We start from the raw sequence: 19335 nt of genomic DNA, 5'->3' as shown, positions 1-19335 counted from the left end.
CTGTTTATTCTTTGTGTAGAGAAAGGCCATTGATTTGTTTGAGTTAATTTTATATCCAGCTACTTCACCGAAGCTGTTTATCAGGCTTAGGAGTTCTCTGGTGGAATTTTTAGGGTCACTTATATATACTATCATATCATCTGCAGAAAGTGATATTTTGACTTCATCTTTTCCAATTTGTATCCCTTTGATCTCCTTTTGTTGTCGAATTGCTCTGGCTAGGACTTCAAGTACAATGTTGAATAGGTATGGAGAAAGTGGACAGCCTTGTCTAGTCCCTGATTTTAGAGGGATTGCTTCAAGCTTCTGACCATTTACTTTGATGTTGGCTACTGGTTTGCTGTAGATTGCTTTTATCATGTTTAGGTATGGGCCTTGAATTCCTGATCTTTCCAAGACTTTTATCATGAATGGGTGTTGGATCTTGTCAAATGCTTTTTCCGCATCTAACGAGATGACCATGTGGTTTTTGTCTTTGAGTTTGTTTATATACTGGATTACGTTGATGGATTTCCGTATATTGAACCATCCCTGCATCCCTGGGATGAAACCTACTTGGTCAGGATGGATGATTGTTTTGATGTGTTCTTGGATTCGGTTAGCAAGAACTTTATTGAGGATTTTTGCATCAATATTCATAAGGGATATTGGTCTGAAGTTTTCTATCTTTGTTGGGTCTTTTTGTGGTTTAGGTATCAGAGTAATTGTGGCTTCATAGAATGAGTTGGGTAGAGTACCTTCTGTTTCTATTTTGTGGAATAGTTTGTGAAGAACTGGGATTAGATCTTCTTTGAAGGTCTGATAGAACTCTGCACTAAACCCATCTGGTCCTGGGCTTTTTTTAGTTGGGAGACTATTAATGACTGCTTCTATTTCTTTGGGGGATATAGGGCTGTTTAGATCATTAACCTGATCTTGATTCAACTTTGGTACCTGGTATCTGTCTAGGAACTTCTCCATTTCATCCAGGTTCTCCAGTTTTGTTGAGTATGGCCTTTGGTAGAAGGATCTGATGGTGTTTTGTATGTCTTCAGGATCTGTTGTTATGTCTCCTTTTTCATTTCTGATTTTGTTAATTAGGATGCTTTCCCTGTGCCCTCTAGTGAGTCTGGCTAAGGGTTTATCTATCTTGTTGATTTTCTCAAAGAACCAGCTCCTTGATTGGTTGATTCTTTGAATAGTTTTTCTTGTTTCCACTTGGTTGATTTCACCCCTGAGTTTGATTATTTCCTGCTGTCTACTCCTCTTGGGTGAATTTGCTTCCTTTTGTTCTAGTGCTTTTAGGTGTGTTGTCAAGCTGCTAATGTGTGCTCTCTCTAGTTTCCTTTTGGAGGCACTCAGAGCTATGAGTTTTCCTCTTAGAAATGCTTTCATTGCGTCCCATAAGTTTGGGTATGTTGTGGCTTCATTTTCATTGAACTCTAAAATGTCCTTAATTTCTTTCTTTATTCCTTCCTTGACCAAGGTATCATTGAGAAGAGTGTTGTTCAGTTTCCACGTGAAGGTTGGCTTTCTATTATTTATTTTGTTATTGAAGATCAGCCTTAGTCCATGGTGATCTGATAGGATGCATGGGACAATTTCAATATTTTTGTATCTGTTGAGGCCTGCTTTGTGACCAATTATGTGGTCAATTTTGGAGAAGGTACCATGAGGTGCTGAGAAGAAGGTATATCCTTTTGTTTTAGGATAGAATGTTCTGTAGATATCTGCCAGATCCATTTGATTCATAATTTCTCTTAGTTTCACTGTGTCCCTGTTTAGTTTCTGTTTCCATGATCTGTCCATTGGTGAAAGTGGTGTGTTGAAGTCTCCCACTATTATTGTATGAGGTGCAATGTGTGCTTTGAGATTTACTAAAGTTTCTTTAATGAATGTGGCTGCCTTTGTATTTGGAGCATAGATATTCAGGATTGATAGTTCCTCTTGGAGGATTTTACCTTTGATGAGTATGAAGTGTCCCTCCCTGTCTTTTTTAATGACTTTGGGTTGGAAGTCAATCTTATCAGATATTAGAATGGCTACTCCAGCTTGTTTCTTCATGCCATTTGCTTGGAAAATTGTTTTCCAGCCTTTCATTCTGAGGTAGTGTCTATCCTTTTCTCTGAGATGAGTTTCCTGTAAGCAGCAAAATGTTGGGTCTTGTTTGTGTAGCCAGTTTGTTAGTCTATGTCTTTTTATCGGGGAGTTGAGTCCATTGATATTAAGAGATATTAAGGAAAAGTAATTGTTGTTTCATGTTATTTTTGTTGTTAAAGTTGGCATTTTGTTCTTGTGGCTGTCTTCTTTTAGGTTTGTTGAGGGATTACCTTCTTGTTGTTTCTAGGGCGTGGTTCCTGTCCTTGTATTGGTTTTTTTCTGTTATTATCCTTGGAAGGGCTGGATTCGTGGAGAGATAATGTGTGAATTTGGTTTTGTCGTGGAATACTTTGGTTTCTCCATCTATGTTAATTGAGAGTTTGGCTGGGTATAGTAGCCTGGGCTGGAATTTGTGTTCTTTTAGTGTCTGTATAACATCCGTCCAGGATCTTCTGGCTTTCATAGTCTCTGGTGAAAAATCTGGTGTAATTCTGATAGGCTTGCCTTTATATGTTACTTGGCCTTTTTCTCTTACTGCTTTTAGTATTCTATCTTTATTTAGAGCATTTGTTGTTCTGATTATAATGTGTCGGGAGGTATTTCTTTTCTGGTCCAGTCTATTTGGAGTTCTGTAGGCTTCTTGTATGTTCATGGGCATCTCTTTCTTTAGATTTGGGAAGTTTTCTTCTATAATTTTGTTGAAGATGTTTGCTGGTCCTTTGAGTTGGAAATCTTCATTTTCATCCACTCCTATTATCCGTAGGTTTGGTCTTCTCATTGTGTCCTGTATTTCTTGGATGTTTTGAGTTAGGATCTTTTTGCATTTTACATTTTCCTTGATTGTTGTGCCGATGTTCTCTATGGAATCTTCTGCACCTGAGATTCTCTCTTCCATCTCTTGTATTCTGTTGCTGATGCTCGTATCTATGGTTCCAGATTTCTTTCCTAGGGTTTCTATCTCCAGTGTTGCCTCATTTTGGGTTTTCTTTATTGTGTCTACTTCCCTTTTTAGGTCTAGTATGGTTTTGTTCATTTCCATCATCTGTTTGGATGTGTTTTCCTGTTTTTCTGTAAGGACTTCTACCTGTTTGATTATGTTATCGTGTTTTTCTTTAAGGATTTGTAACTCTTTAGCAGTGTTCTCCTGCAATTCTTTAAGGGATTTTTGTGCTTCCTCTTTATTGTCTTCTGCCTGTTTAGCAGTGTTCTCCTGCATTTCTTTAAGTGTGTTATTAAAGTCCTTCTTGAAGTCCTCTATCATCATCAGGAGATATGCTTTTAAATCCGTGTCTAGCTTTTCCGGTGTGTTGGGGTGCCCTGGACTGGGCGAAGTGGGGGTGCTGGGTTCTGATGATGGTGAGTGGTCTTGGTTTCTGTTAGTAAGATTATTACGTTTACCTTTCGCCATCTGGTAATCTCTGGGGTTAGTTGTTATCGTTGTCACTGTTTAAAGATTGGCGCAGAAGCTGTGTTTCACTCACCAGCAGTCCCAAAATCCTGCGGCGGGGGTCGTGGGTAGCTGGCGGGTGTCAGGCAACCCTGCTCTCCCGCTACCCCGGCGCTGATCCGGCCGGATGAGGCCTGTGGCCCTACTCAGGCTGGTTTCTGCTTCCCTAACTAATGCAGTCTCAGGTCCCGCGCAATTGGATTGGAGCAGAAGCTGTGTTCCACTCTCCAGAAGTCTTAAGATCCTGTGGCGGGTATTGTGGGTAGCTGGCGAGAGTCAGCCGACCCTGCGCCCCAGCTGCCCCGGTGCTTTTCTGACCAGAAGAGGGTTGTGGCCCTATGTAGGCCGGATTTCTCTCTCCCCAACCAGAGCAGTCTCAGGTCCCGCGTGACTGGACTGGAGCAGAAGCTGTGTTCCACTCACCAGCAGTCCCAAAATCCTGCGGTGGGGGTCGTGGGTAGCTGGCGGGTGTCAGGCAACCCTGTGCTCCCGCTACCCCGGCGCTGATCGGGCCGGATGAGGCCTGTGGCCCTACTCAGGCCGGTTTCTGTTTCCCTAACTAGTGCAGTCTCAGGTCCAGCGCAATTGGATTGGAGCAGATGCTGTGCTCCACTCACCAGAAGTCTTAAGATCCTGTGGCGGGTGTTGTGGGTAGCTGGCGAGTGTCAGCCGACCCTGCGCCCCCCGCTAATGCAACTTTTAAAAGAAAGATACTTGTATGTTATTTACAATAGAAAGACAAAAGACCTATTGTTACAAGGAAATGTACCCTGACTGTGGACTTAATTTCATTGTGAAGTAGCAGTGTTTCTTTTAATTTATATTTTGTCATTTGTAAATGGGGTTACCTAGGTTACCTGATTTCGTGAGAAGTCATTTGAATTTGTTGTCAATTTATAGGTTTTTGACTTTTTGTTTTATTTCATTGGCTCGAGATGTAGCCAAGTGATAAGGAAGGTGCTTTGTATGGACCAGGCCATGAGTTTAATCCCAAACACACAAACAAACCAAAACAAAATATATAGAATAAGTGTATATTTTTCAATTATTATTATTTTGTTGTACTTTGATGTCAGTCAGGTTGGCAATATTGATAATATTTTTATTTGTAATTAGTTTATAGAGAAAATGTTTATGTTTTAGAGGCAGGATTGAAATCTTTTAACACTTCTCTGCTGGGTTGAAACTGCCTTAGGAAACAAGGCATAGGTGATACCCATGGACATCTGCTGGACCAGAAAGTGCTTGGAGCTGACTATTGTAGTATTTAGTGTAAAATAATACAGGAGAAAATGTTTGTTGAGGTATTCTCAATTCTTCTAGATAGAGTATAAGATTTCACTTCTGATGCTTGATAGAGATTATTTCCTTTTATTCTCCCGTCTGATGACATCTGTGTAAGAACTCAGAATTCAAGAAACTTCATCAACTCTACGACAGAAAAGGTCTGTCATCTGGATGTTTGGCTTGTAAGCCAGGGAAGGAAAGGAAATGCTGGAAAAGAGGAGGAGAAAGCCTAGCTTTTACTCAAAAGCCTTCCATACTGGGGAAACTGGCAAAAGCAGTAGAGATTGGCCACCACGGCTCTAAAGTAGAAAAAAAAAAAGGCGATACCCTTTAGTATGTAGTATAGCCCAGATGTGTGTGTGTGTGTGTGTGTGTGTGTGTGTGTGTGTTCTTAGTAAACTTTCCTCTTAGCTACAGAGCTCTCTCTGGAAATGATTGGGGAGTGGTAAATATTTCAGAATCCACAGCTTTTGCTATTGTTTTTTTATTTTTAATCTCAAGTGGAGATGATGGTGACAAAAAGGTCTCTGTCATGTGCTCAGTGCTCATGTTGACCTAACATTAAGTCCTCTCTCTACAGTTACTTCTAACTAAACACTTCTAAAAAATAAGGCACAACGTATTGCTAGTAAAAACAAACAAACAAACAAACCAAAAACATAGGGAATTTAAGCTGAACTTGAAGGAATTGCTACAACCTTAAGATTGATACGGAGGCCTTTGCAGATTGAACCTTGAATTATGAGACAATCATTAGCTAAAGTCACCAGAAGAGACTGCTACTGTGAAAGAAAGATTTTGACAGGGATCTGCCTCCCAGTGACAAGGAAGAGTGAAAGGGGCAGCAAAGCCAAGCTTTGCAATATTTGAGAATGCAAGATGACTTTCTGTATAATTTATTTTGAGAAAACAATTGCAATATTTTAGTAATTACACTAAGCAGGTGCAGAATCCAGGGATCTAATATAGCCCCTAGATAATTGGATAGGTTAGTAAATAGATGAATAGTTAGATAATTAGTATGCAAACCAGTGATTCTCAACCTGTGGATCATGACCCATTTAGGACTCTTATGATGCCTTTCACTATGGTCACAGTGGTCACCTAAGACCACAGGTATTTACAGTCCAAGACACTGCTAGCAAAATTATAGTTATGAAGTAGCAACAGTAGTAATTTTTATGTCTGGGGGTCACCACAACATGAGGAACTGTCTTCAAGGCTCACAGCATTAGGAAGATTGAGATGCACTGATCTAAACTGTGGTGAGAGTGCAGGGGTATTTTGAACTTGAAAATTGCCATACTAATCTATGGAAGTGGGAAATCAGGAATAGACACTGGACTCCTACAATATGGGCTGCTTTCAGGGCAATATTAGAAAAGACTGAGCTTAGTGGAAATTGGAAATCAAGCATTAGTTTACTAATGAAAGATGCTGAAGAGCTCACTTGACTGCCAGGAGTCCATTCCTTTCCTGGGAGTGGCAATGCTAGCACAAATATTATGCAGTTAATGGATCTTACTTTATAAAATTCCCTGGGCCTGGCCCACAATTGCTGGCAACTTACTATGCATCCTTCTCTTCTTCTCTGTAAGCATGTATTTATAAAACCAACTGATAGCCATGTGGAGATCCCCTGTGGATTTCTATTTGGGCAGCAAATTCTTGCTTCAACTCAACTGTTTTCTACAGCTTGGTAACTGAACAGGAGTTGAAAAGAAATTATGAAATGCAATCTGTTTTTTTTTTTTTAGTAGCAGTACAAAAGCTAATAAGCAAAAACTCCATTCATCAAATACATAAATAATTAGTTCACATTGTTCCTGCATCCTGTTTCTCCAAGGTCTTAAGCCAGGCTGCTTCACTGGACACCATGCCATGCCATGTATTGATCTAATCTGTAGCTCTGTACTAATTTCCTGAAGTAAGGATTATCCGGACTAGTCAATATTAGTCCAGAGAATCAAGATTCCCCTCACAGAGATACAGCTTCTATTCATTCCCTGCACTAACGCCATTTTCTTTCAAGAATGCCAAAGGACATCAGATACTCCCATGATGACATTAATAAATGTGTTAAATAAGGAGATGCAGTAAATGCCGCATTGTCTCTTGGTAAAAGGATCCGAGGTCAATCTGCAAAGAAATGAAGTGAAGTGAGTTGAATAAGTGGGATGCTTCACCTAGTAGACCCTGAAGTTAGAGAGCTCATAAATCCCCACAGCGTTATCCAGTAAGCATATATATATATATATATATATATATATATATATATATATATATATATGAAAGAAGAGACTGTGCAAGAGGCTGGAAGGAATCAGATATGCCTGGGCTTCAACAGCCACTCCTAACACTTCCATGTCAGTACCTTGTTTATGATGTTGGTTCTGATGCTGTCCTTAATTTGCTGTTAGGATAGAATCACAGATGCTTTATGTATAACACAATGCATATAACACAGTGCTTACACATGCATGTTTTCCACAATACTCCCTTTGTTTCTCATAGGGTTTAAGACAGTAGATTAATTATATTATAGTTTTCCAGATTTTTAACTCCCAAGATTCTTCATTCTCCCCAGTAAAACTCTATTTCTCATGGATTATTTCCCAGAGACTGTTGTTTTCCTAAATGGTCACAATTTTAGATACATTTATATATGTATATGAGTATACTATTTAAATTCTTGAATGATAAGAAAAGAGAATAAGAAAGAAGAACAAAAAATAGAAATGAGAAATTACTTTTCAAGATATAAAATGGCTGTGGCTTACAATTCAAAGGCCGACTTGGGCTTCTTTGAGGACAACTATGTGTGGGAAAGTCAGAAATTGAGGTACCGAGTCATGGAGTTGGGAGTTCAGATCCCATTCTCAATTTGAGGAGATGCTTAACTGCCTAGTGCCAGATTGAGAACACTGATATTGTCAGGTTTTTTGTTTGTTTGTTTTACCAAATACACAAAGCAAGGTGCACTTTCCATAATCATTATAATCTCTGTTTCTAGCATGTAAAATTCTTTCTTTCTTTTTTATTTTTTAAGATTTATTTATTTATTATATGTAAGTACACTGTAGCTGTCTTCAGACACACCAGAAGAGGGAGTCAGATCTCATTACGGATGGTTGTGAACCACCATGTGGTTGCTGGGATTTGAACTCAGGACCTTCAGAAGAGCAGTCAGGTGCTCTTACCTGCTGAGCCATCTCACCAGCCCTGTAAAAGTCTTTCTTAATGTGATTTTTCTCTCTCCCTTTTCACTGCAAGTCTGATGAAGTTTTTAAGGGTAGTCCAGGGTAAAGGAATGCTTTAACACTGGGGATGCTAGAAAAATAAGTTCTCAGAAAAAAGTAGAAACCTATTTATCGTTCTAATAAAAATGCTTTGATTTTGAATTTTGGCCCAGCTGACACCAAATATCAGTCAGGGACCTCTCCGCACTAGGTGTTTATTAGTCTCTTCCATATGTAGCAGCAGAGACACCATTTGTGTTGCAAATTAAAAGTTCTCTAGAGCTCTGCTGATGCTCTAAACAGTATCAGTGTCTTGAACTCTCTGCCTTTTCATTTTCCAAGTGCTTCCTAGAAACATGCTTTAAATGATTAAGGAAGAAAGCCTTCCCAAGACAAAGTGAGAAAAGCCAGGGTTGATGGTATAATAGCCACAATGATACCTTTAACACTAATAATTTAAAACTGACAAAGTAAGTTAGTGAAATAGATTCAGGAATCTAGAGTCATACTGCTCTAGGCTTAAATTCAAATACACACTAGCAGTGAGACCTTGCAAAAGTTAGCTAATGAGCTTACTCTTATATTAAATAGAAATCAAATCATATCTGCTTTATAGAGTACTTCTGCTAAATACATGCACATGATGAATAGTGGAAAATCATAAGTTTTAGCATTCCTTATTTTATTCCATGTTTTATGAAGAAAGGAATTACAGATGAGGAAAGGGAGACACTGAGCTCTTGAGTCACAAACTAAATTAGATGCAGACTCAGAATGTGAATGAGAGTCCTATTTCCTAGATACCATCTGAATAGATCCACTGTAATACAGGTTCTCCAAGAAAAGGTCCCTCAACACTCTGACATATGTAAGAGGGAAAGATTTGACTGCACATTTTGGGTCCCTTGGGGACATTCAAAATAATGCTTTTAATACAGTACACACAAGCCCAAGTGTTGAAGTGTGGGTCCGAACAATTAACCATAGAGAGTATAGGTTTGTGTTATTGTGAAGTTATTAGGATCATTAGTGTGGGACAATTGATAAAACTGTAGATGAATGGATGGTGAATTTGTGCCTGATTTTTCATTCTGTGGTCCATGGGACAATTCAGTTGCACAAAATTAATCACATTCTTTGGCTAAAAAGTTGAAAGTAGTAGCAACATGTTGTAACAAAGTGTGATGACAGAGACAGGCAGAGACAGGGGCTACCTTAAGTGCTGGTGAGAGTTTCTTTACCAAAGGACCAGCAGTATGTGATGATTTCCAAGCTCTCTTTGTATATTATCAGGCAGATGGGATACTAGTGAGACAGAAACAGCATTCAAACGGACTTCTTTAAAAAGAAATAGAAAATCACATAAACTTCTTTAGCTTTTAGAGTAAAGATGTACTGAAAAGACAAAAGAGGCCAAAGCCCTAGTCATCACTAGGAACTTCTGCATGGCAGGGCCTCCAAACACACACTATTTGGAGAGTAACTGAGAAATAACCTTTGCTGGTGGGATAAGCCTAGGGAAATTTAGAGTTAATTCACTTCCAGCCAGCCTAAACTATTCTGCTGCTGTAAAAACAGGCAATCAGCATTGACCACACCAGGCTGAAACAAGTTTCTCCATATAGTTCACTCCCCAAAGTAAAGATCCGAAGTAGGTGCAGGAACTTTTCAGATAGAAATGGAACTTAGATAAGTTAATAACTGAGTCCATGACTGAAGAAGCTGAGGATGGACAAACTGAATCTTGAACTCACGTCTGGTAGTCTCTGAAGCATGCTGACATGGTAGATACATGATCTTTCCACACCTTGAGAAATAAGGTATTAGGCTGGACAGAGGAAATCTCTGAAAGTTAGTCAGCCAACATGCTGTTTATAGGGCCAAAACTATGAGGCACCTCTTAAGAGGACACTGGCATTTCCACAGTGCATAGTAGTAAAATTCTCAGAGGTTCCATTACATGTAGAAGCAGTTGCTTCCAGTGGAAATACTGCCTTCCATTATACTGCAGGAAAAAATGTTATCTAGAAAACTGTATGACACATTCTTCTGAGTGGAGAAGAATGGAGAGTTAATAAATGTAAGTATTAAGTTCATGAGATTTTGTTAAGTATTTTCTTTTGCATTTTTAACAGACATATGTGATTGTTTACCAGGATTTACTGATGACCCCCTGGCCATGCACAGTTTATATATTTTTCTCCTCTCTGAACTCTTTTCATGCCACTGGGTATTCTCTCTCCCCCACTCTCCTCTCTCTCTCTCTCTCTCTCTCTCTCTCTCTCTCTCTCTCTCTCTCTCTCTCTCTCTCTCTCTCTCTCTCTGTCACACATACACACATACATACACACACACACACACACACACATATATATATATATATATATATATATGTGTGTGTAAATAATATTTTAGTAAGGATACCCACACACATGTTCACACGTAAATGTATGTATGTGTTTGTGTGTATATAATGATTAACTTGCAAATGTATTGCCTCTAGTATAAAGAATTCAAAAGCCTTCAGGAATAGATATTTTCTACAGTCTGTAAACACAGATGCACAGTTTAGCTCAGTGATGAAAAGTTTAAAGATTCATCAATATGATTAGATGCTGTTTGAGTTGATAATTTTACTCTATTAAGTAGCATTCAGTAATTTATAACACCTTAATAATTAACATCTTTAGGAAAAGGTTTAAGAAATAGCAATGTTCAAGTATATTGGTTATTTTTTCTTTTTTAATTTGTATTTAATATTTTATGTATATGAACATTCTTTCTTCATGCACACCAGGAGAGGGAATCAGCTTCCATTACAGATGGCTGTGAGCCCCCATGTGGTTGTGCAAATTGAACTCAGGACCCCTGGAAGAGCAGTAAAGTACTGTTAACCACAGAGCCATCTCTCCAGCACCAGTTACCTTTTCTTATTACCCTCTCAACCCATACACAATTTTGTTAAAAAGAAGCAAACACATATTGAAGGCTTTCCATATTACTGTGCAGTCTGTCATTAGGAAAATTCAGAATTGAGTTTTATGGCACTCCTCACCAAAAGGATTTACAAGGTACCAGGAAGTCACTACCACTGCTGCTGGCTTATTGCTGGTTTCTGAGAATATGTCCGTCCCCATCATGTGGGGTTCTAGCCCTTGCATCTCAGTTGTTTATTCCCCTTGAACTTCCCAATAGGTCCCATGTACCATGGGACTGACTCCAAAACCTTCACCTAAAAATGGTTAATTCACTTTCTTCAGATTGTAAATTAGTTGTGGAATATTCAGCTTCATCCTTTCTTGAAAGGAAGAGTTGGCTTGCTTCCTATTTTTAAGGTTTTATGAAGTTTCTATACATAGTCTTTGCTGCATTTTTTTTTCAGGACTGTAGCAGCTTGTTAACTAACCCACATCTCACATCAAATCTTTTAAGTACTTCTCAATAATTTACTTGAAATTAATTTGTTAAAGAGCACACATGTGGCACAGTTGTTTTTTGATTCATACTTTTACCATTTATTTTTTTTAAATCACTAAAATAATTGAGTTGTTGCTAGTAATGTGTCTCAAATGGCAGAGTGCTTTCCTAATGTGCCTGAAGCTGGATGTTCAATCCCACAAGCATCACCTAAATCATATGTGCTGGTGCATGTCTATAATCCCTGAACTAAAAAGGTAGAAGCAAAAAATAGGAAATTCTTTCATCATATAATGTATTTGAAACCAGCCTGGAATACATGTAACCCTGTGTCAAAAATATGCAAAGACAAATAATGTAATTGTGACTTTTACTTTAATACTTAATATGGGAATATTTATAAGACATAGTATGGTATATGTTTATACTATGGTGGGGTATATCAAAGTATATGTCACATTCTTGTGATATTCCCATAGTAGGGAGTTAATGAGGTCAAGACTACTTTCCTTTTAGCACTGAGTAGTCACTTTCCCTTTAAGCTATGATGACATTTGAAATAATGATTCAAAATTAGTGGCAGACAAAGCTGATGACTGCTAACATAAATCAGAGCAGTGAGGCTGGGACCATTGCACTCTTTTGAATCACTTCCAGTTTATAAAATGACAACCTGCTTGATGAGCTAGGCAAACCTCATTTTTATCGAACGCTGGACCTAGAGAACACACCTGCCACTCCATACAATGCAATGCTCTTGTCACAGTCACAGAAGCTCACTATGCAATGACATGAGTTTTAAGTTATGAGATGAACTAGCCACTTGTTCAGTGGACATTGTTTTATTAGAACTAAAAGTAGACAAACAAAATTATGATTATTCAGAGTTGCCTCTTGGGTGAACATATCTTTGACAATCGAGGAAATTGAACATGCCACTTCAAGGAAAAACCTTTGTTGCTGAGGGTGATGTACAAGTCTCTAAGTAAAATCTAGAGTTTTAAGAAGCTTGTATCTACTATTGTGTGCTTGACACATGCCTGACAATGACAGATGTCTGTGCTGAGATCAGGGGTGATATGAGCAGACCCTTAATTTTTAGGATATTGCACAATAAAATGTATCAACATTCCAGATTACTGAATAACTAAATGAATCAAGATTCTCTAAATCCCTCATAAATAACATAAAATCCAGCACAGATGAAACACTCATCAATGCATAGAATAGAGCAACAGATGTAATGCAAAAAAAAAAAAATGTATTGACATGCTTTCTGGTTTCACAGTGCAACTAACCTTTAAGAACACCACTTGTCAAATTTTATGCTGTATCAACTGTCTGAAAAAGCAATAAATCTTGATAGGAGAAGATACAGAGACCCACAGCCAATAATTTAGGTGGAGCTCAGGGAAGCCTATGGAAGAGTGGGAAGAAGGACTATAGGAGTCAGAGGGGTCAAGAATACAATAAAAACACAGGCTACAGAATCAACCAACAAAAGCTCACAGGGTTTATAATACTGAAATGACAGTCAGGGAGCCTGTATAGGTCTGACTTATGTCCTCTGCATATATGTTGTGATTGTATAATTTGATGTTCTTGTGGGGTCCTAACAATGGGAGCAGGGGCTGTCTTGGATTCTTTTGCTTATCTTCAGGACCCTTTCCTTCCTACTGGGTTGTTTTTTCCAGCTTTGATATGAGGGTATGAACCTAGCCTTATTGTAACTTATGATGCAATGTTTGGTTGATTTCCTGGGAGATGTGTTTGTTTCTGAAGAGAAATGAATGAGGACCGGATCTGGGGATGAGAAGAGGAGAGAGAGGGGAAACTGCAATGAAGACATAATATGAGGGAAGAATAGATAAATTAAGAAAGAATAATCAATACTAAAAGTAAAATCTAAAAATAAATAAAGAGAATGAATAAAAATGACATATATAATCTTAAAATTTCAAATTAAACATACCTGTATGGATGAGTTTTCTTTAAACTCTTCAATGTAAAAACACATTAAAAATGACTGAAACAAAAGCAGATATGAGAATTTAATTGATAAGCATTGAACAAACTTTTTTATGAAATCAAAGGATGCATAAAGTAATGATACATTAAAGAGAAGAATTCAGAAGAAAATACATTTTAGAAAGCTTACCTATTTGTTGAAAAAACAGTTTCATATTGACATAAAAATTTTATTGTTTTATATTAAATTATTGTTGAATTCTCAGTTTTAGTTTCTAATACCTAAAGTATCAATTGATGTAGCTCACATCAACATAAAGCTTTGAAGTCATCAATGGCTTTAGGTATCACAAAAGTATCTGTAGACTATGAGCTACTGCTCTAAGAACTTGGCCAGAGATGCAGGCAAATGGAAAATCCTAAATATAATAGCTCTGTCATCTGCTAACTTACATTCCTGAATCAAGTTGTATGTCATAGAAAGGTTATCAACAAATTGGGGAAAATTGCATTATATAGCGATAAAATCATTTGCTACTAGAAAAATTTACTGGCATAAGTTTTTGCTCTCACTCTGGGAAGCCTAGCCAGGGAAAGCAAAGTATAGACAGAATAACTCCACTGACATGTACTACTATTAGGGTCACCTTAACTTATTCTAGAGCAATGGTGGGTGCCTTTACCCTTCAGCATGTGACAAATGCTATACTTCTTTCTACCCCTTTTATTTCCAAAGTCAAGTCTTGGGGACTAGGCTTTTCCTAGATCCTTTGTCCTCACAGACAGTACTGAAGTTCTCCTAAACCTTCTGCAGAATGGTATTACATTTCTGCTTATGTATCCCATATTTAAGATCTTAGTGAATAATTAAGTATTGATAGTATTGTGAATTTAACTGAGCTAGCTGATATAATTTTTACAGAAGTGTGCTGAATTTAAAACTGAGTTGGTGGAGGGGAAAAATCTTGATCAAAATATATTAAATTGTATGAAAAATAAATGAATTAAAAGGAGAGAGAGAGCATTCTAATTCAAACTATATAGATAAAAGTTGAGCTTATACAGCTTTCTTCTTCTCTGGTCTCTTCCCTTCATCTCATCTAACTGCTCAATCATTTTTCAGCATTGGATTTAGTGTTCTTATTGAAAACTTCATTTACTTGTTTCTAAGGTATCAGTGATTATGCAAAGCACCATCAAATTAACTAGTGCTTATAGGCAAAGCATTACCAATGAAATTAACAAGATTCATATAACGTGAAGTGACAGGGACACCCACCTCTCTGCAATATAACAAGATTAATCTGTAGTGTGAACAGAAAATGTTTTGTTTTCGTTTTGCATCAAGCCTACTAAGGTTTGTGAACAAATCCCCTTTAGTCACCAACAAGCTACCTCGTAACAACATTCTGTTTGTCAGAAACCTTCTTGTCATCAAAAACCCTCTGCCAGATTTTAGACTGATAAAGTAATTTTGAGTCTAAGTTTTTAAGAACTAGTTTTCCCCCATTTGAATGACATTTTGAGATCTCTCTAACCGGAATACATATTATGGAAAGTACAACAGCTAACTTTGCAAGGCAGCCAGAGCTTTTGACAGATAGATGTTATGTTCCTGAGAAAAAGTCCTTCATGATGCATAAATTGGTCACAGTAACCTCTCCTAGGGCTGAAAACACCATTATCTATTCCCAGAAATTTGACAGTTTCTACTGACTCTAATTGCAATGCCAGCTATATGATAGACAATCTTTGGCAGACACAATAACTTTTCACTTCAGGAGAACTTCATAGTACTATGTAATCTTTGTGAAGACATTTTCAATGACAATTAGGGGCCCACATTTAGTACAAACTCAAATGTGTAATGTTACAAATCAAAGTAATCTAACTTTGTTAATAACAGAGCAAGCATACAAGTATGTAAGGGCAAAGAGATTACATGTCACATACCTCTCAGCCTGATGGGTGTCTATTTGTTTTTGTGTTACAAAAATTCTAAAACATACTCCACTACTATATACTTAAAATGTAAAAAAAAAAAATGCTCTTACTTTCCTCCTCCTCTTCTCTTCTCTTCTCTTCTCTTCTCTTCTCTTCTCTTCTCTTCTCTTCTCTTCTCTTCTCTTCTCTTCTCTTCTCTTCTCTTCTCCTCTCCTCTCCTCTCCTCTCCTCTCCTCTCCTCTCCTCTCTTCTCTTCTCTTCTCTTCTCTTCTCTTCTCTTCTTCAACTCCCCTCCCCACACCCTAAAAAAAAGAAATGTAACAAATATAAATACACACAAACAAATGTACATATATGTATATGTGCTTATATGTATATAGTCTCCAGCAGGAAAAATTACAGGGTCTGTGGATTTTGAACATATCTTAGTGGTAGTATGTTAAATTAGAGTTGAAGAGGCACTGGTTTGAATCACCAGGACCCATTTATCCTTCACTCTAAAACAGAAATATTGATGTAGAATGTAAAATATAGAAGTAGTGGTTATCAGGTTTGAAAGACACTGAAACATATTGTTATAAAAGAATAACAGATCTATAATGCATAGAGACTTGTTTGACATGAATGTAGAACTATTATTACTTGTTTGTTATATCAAACTGCCCTCATAATTATTTTTAAGAAGAAAAATAATTATATATAAATGTTCATTTTCCATTAATCACTATTTAATACATTCTAGAAATCACAGTTACTTTTCAATTGTTGTGATGTCATTGTGTCTACCATGACCAGAGCAACTTTATTTCATGCTTACAGTTTTAGAGTATTGAAATAACCATGTCCATCAAGGTGAGGAGTATGGCATTAAGAGGGCAGGCATATCCCTGGAGTATTAGCTAAGAGCTAATGTCTTGAGACACAACCAAGAGGCTGAAAGAGCTAACTGAAAATGTCATGGACATTCAAAATGTCAAAGTCCATTTTCAGCGGCAAAATTCCACCAATGAGGAAGGGCATAATCCTAATCCTTTCCAAATAGTTTCACTAACTGGGGAACAAGTATTCAAATCTATGAACCTGTGGAGGCCATACTCACTTAAACCCCAACACTTACCTGGCCAAATGAACTTGGATGAAAATTCATTCACATAATGGATCTGGACACTATTGTAAAATACTATATTCCATTAGTGAAATAATTATTAGGTTCACTGTTACTAGCAGCAGTTGGAGATAACCTCAATGTCTATTTAAACTGCACTAACCATCTGAGAACTCTGAGAATATTTAGAAAAGTAACAAGAATGTGGGGTATTCTATTATTTTGTTTCTTTCACGTTAGAACAAAGTAGATAAGGAGTGAAAAATAAATGGGTCTGGAGTTAAACCCTAATAATAGTGTACCTACCTCACTTGTTCAAGGTCCAGGGTTTTATCTGCAGATATAATACTCAACCTACTAATTAAATACACAAAAATATAAATTGAATTGTAATGCTAAATTTTAAACTGCATTTCACCCACACAGATTTTTTTTATTTAAAATGTCTGAAGGGACATGACCATGTTATAATCTGAGCCCTGGCATTTTCTTTCTTTCCAACAATAAAGTGTTTGTTAACTGAAGATCAGACCTTCTTAAAGACATTTTCACTGTAAAATTCATCTTCAAGTTGATCTGCTGTCAAGATTATTAGCCTATCCTATTTGATAAAGTACGGGTCAGCACTGTTTCTCTGCTTAGAGCTTGCTCTCTACTCTTACTCTTGACACTTATTAGGAAACTAAGATCTGTTGTGTGTGAAGGGCACTTCTAGTTTATTAATTGAATAAATTTTAATTGATTAATTAATTATTTCAGGAAAAATGTAAAAAAGGATCTCAGTAGATGGGCAAACAATGCCTGACAAGTTCAAAATGCCTTCATGAAAGAAGTCCTAAAGAAACCAAATGAGACAGATCATATGCCAAGATAATACAATATATGTGACCAATCTACATTGTACATGTACAAAATAGGGACAAACTGAGTTCAATGACATGGATAAATGTTAGACCAGAACTGAACTCTAAGCAAACACTTACTGTATGTATGATCTTGGGTATGTGTACAATATAAGCCCAATGAGTGAAGCCTCTATCTTTGGCTTTCTTTCCTTCACCTTGAATAAAACATCTGATTATTTTTTAAAAAATTTATTTATTTAATGTATATGAGCATCCTGTTGCTTACATACTAGAACAGGGCATCAGATCCAATTACAGATGGTTATGAGCCACCATGTGGTTGCTGGGAATTGAACTCATGACCTCTGGAAGAGCAGACAGTGCTCTTAACCTCTGAGCCATCTCTCCAGCCCCAAAATATCTGATTTTTAATATACTTTTACATCTTTGGGCATGCTTGGGAAAGAGCCTCTCTATTGCTTGGCCAGAACAAGAATGTCTGGATTCCAAATATATTACTTCCAAATATATATATTTAAACTGTTTTATAGAATGGTGAATACTTTATTTAGTTAATTTGGCCCCATTCTGACCAAATATGAGACGTTAAAAAAATGCTAGTGAGAATTCAGACAATGTTCTGGGAGTCTTGAGATGTTCTTTGAGCTTGGAAGAGGTGAATTTGGTGTATTTTGTAGTTACTGCTTGTTTTCTGTCTCTTCCTCTCTCCTTTTTTTTTTTTTTTGAAAGAACGTGAAAAATAGATTAAAACAGGGACAACACATGAAACATATTTTGTTATGTTGTGTAAGACGTGGTGATAAGATTGAAAGCTGCTTCTAGCTCCAGGCACCTTTGATAGCAAGCTGCCTTTCCAGATCTGTCACTAAGTGTCACCAGCGCTGGTTTCTTGGACAGAAGGGACAGATCTGAGTTCCTCCTGCCATGGGTTGCAATCACCTTTATTATCTGGGCTGTCCATCTGTGAGTGTGCTGCGTATTACTGTGTATGTTTTCCTCTCTAACTCCCCCAGTCCATTTCCAATACTGAAGGTGATGTAGGAACTGATAATGGAATGACCTTGAGGCCAAAAAATGCGGAGTGAGTAACGTTCAATAAAATGGACTATGACAGGTATTTCATAAAAGACGTTTGCGAACAGATGACTTCTTACAAAGAAAATAAACTAACATTGCTTTGTTGTTCAGGTGCCAAAGTGATTTGCTTTTCTCTGCTCTAGCAGCTTCTGATTGACTTTTTCTGTTGTGAAAAATGAGGGAGAGAAGAGAAAAAGATTGCTCTATGTGAGCCATTCAATAAAAAGGCAGACCATTAATTGTTATTTGTCTCATTTGGCTACTTCTGTTCATGCTAATACAAACAACATCTATTTGATTAAGTTTCAGGAATGACAGCCATCATGCCAGCCTGTGCTGACTGAGCACATGCATGCTGTCTATGCTACTATACCACATAGATTATCTAATTAACATAAAAACTCTGAGGAGCATCGAAGACAGGAGGATTAAGGCAGCTGACTGAGAAAGAGTAGACTAAAATTGAGAATTAAAGCAAAGCATCTTAACAAACCAAAGTATTTGTGCTTTGTTGTGTTATTCTTTTAGAAATTCTATTTCCTAGAGATAACATAGCATCAAATTCTAATGAAAAAAAAAAAAAAGCAGAGTGAAATGAGCGAGAAATACAATGTCCAGAGAGTAGACACATGGGAATTATATCAAATACATAGGTCTTAGAATGTTATATCATGGAGTGGGCAACATGGAGGCTGGGGCATACTACAAGAAACTTGACCCTTTGAAAAGAGTTATTAATAAGTAAATTAAACTAACTGGAGTTATAGGGAATGTGATCTTCAATTATCTCCTTGCAAACTGTATTTCAAGAGAGACTAAAACCAAAATTTTGTGTGATTGTTGCAACTTGAAAAAGAAATATAGCTGTATATCTGTATATGTGTATCTGTGGCTGTAAATATATTA

The sequence above is a fragment of the Mus caroli genome, unplaced genomic scaffold (genome assembly GCF_978045245.1).
Source record: "Mus caroli unplaced genomic scaffold, Mus_caroli_1 scaffold_8, whole genome shotgun sequence".
In the NCBI taxonomy this organism is placed as follows: Eukaryota; Metazoa; Chordata; class Mammalia; order Rodentia; family Muridae; genus Mus; species Mus caroli.
Note: the sequence above shows the minus strand (reverse complement) of the source record.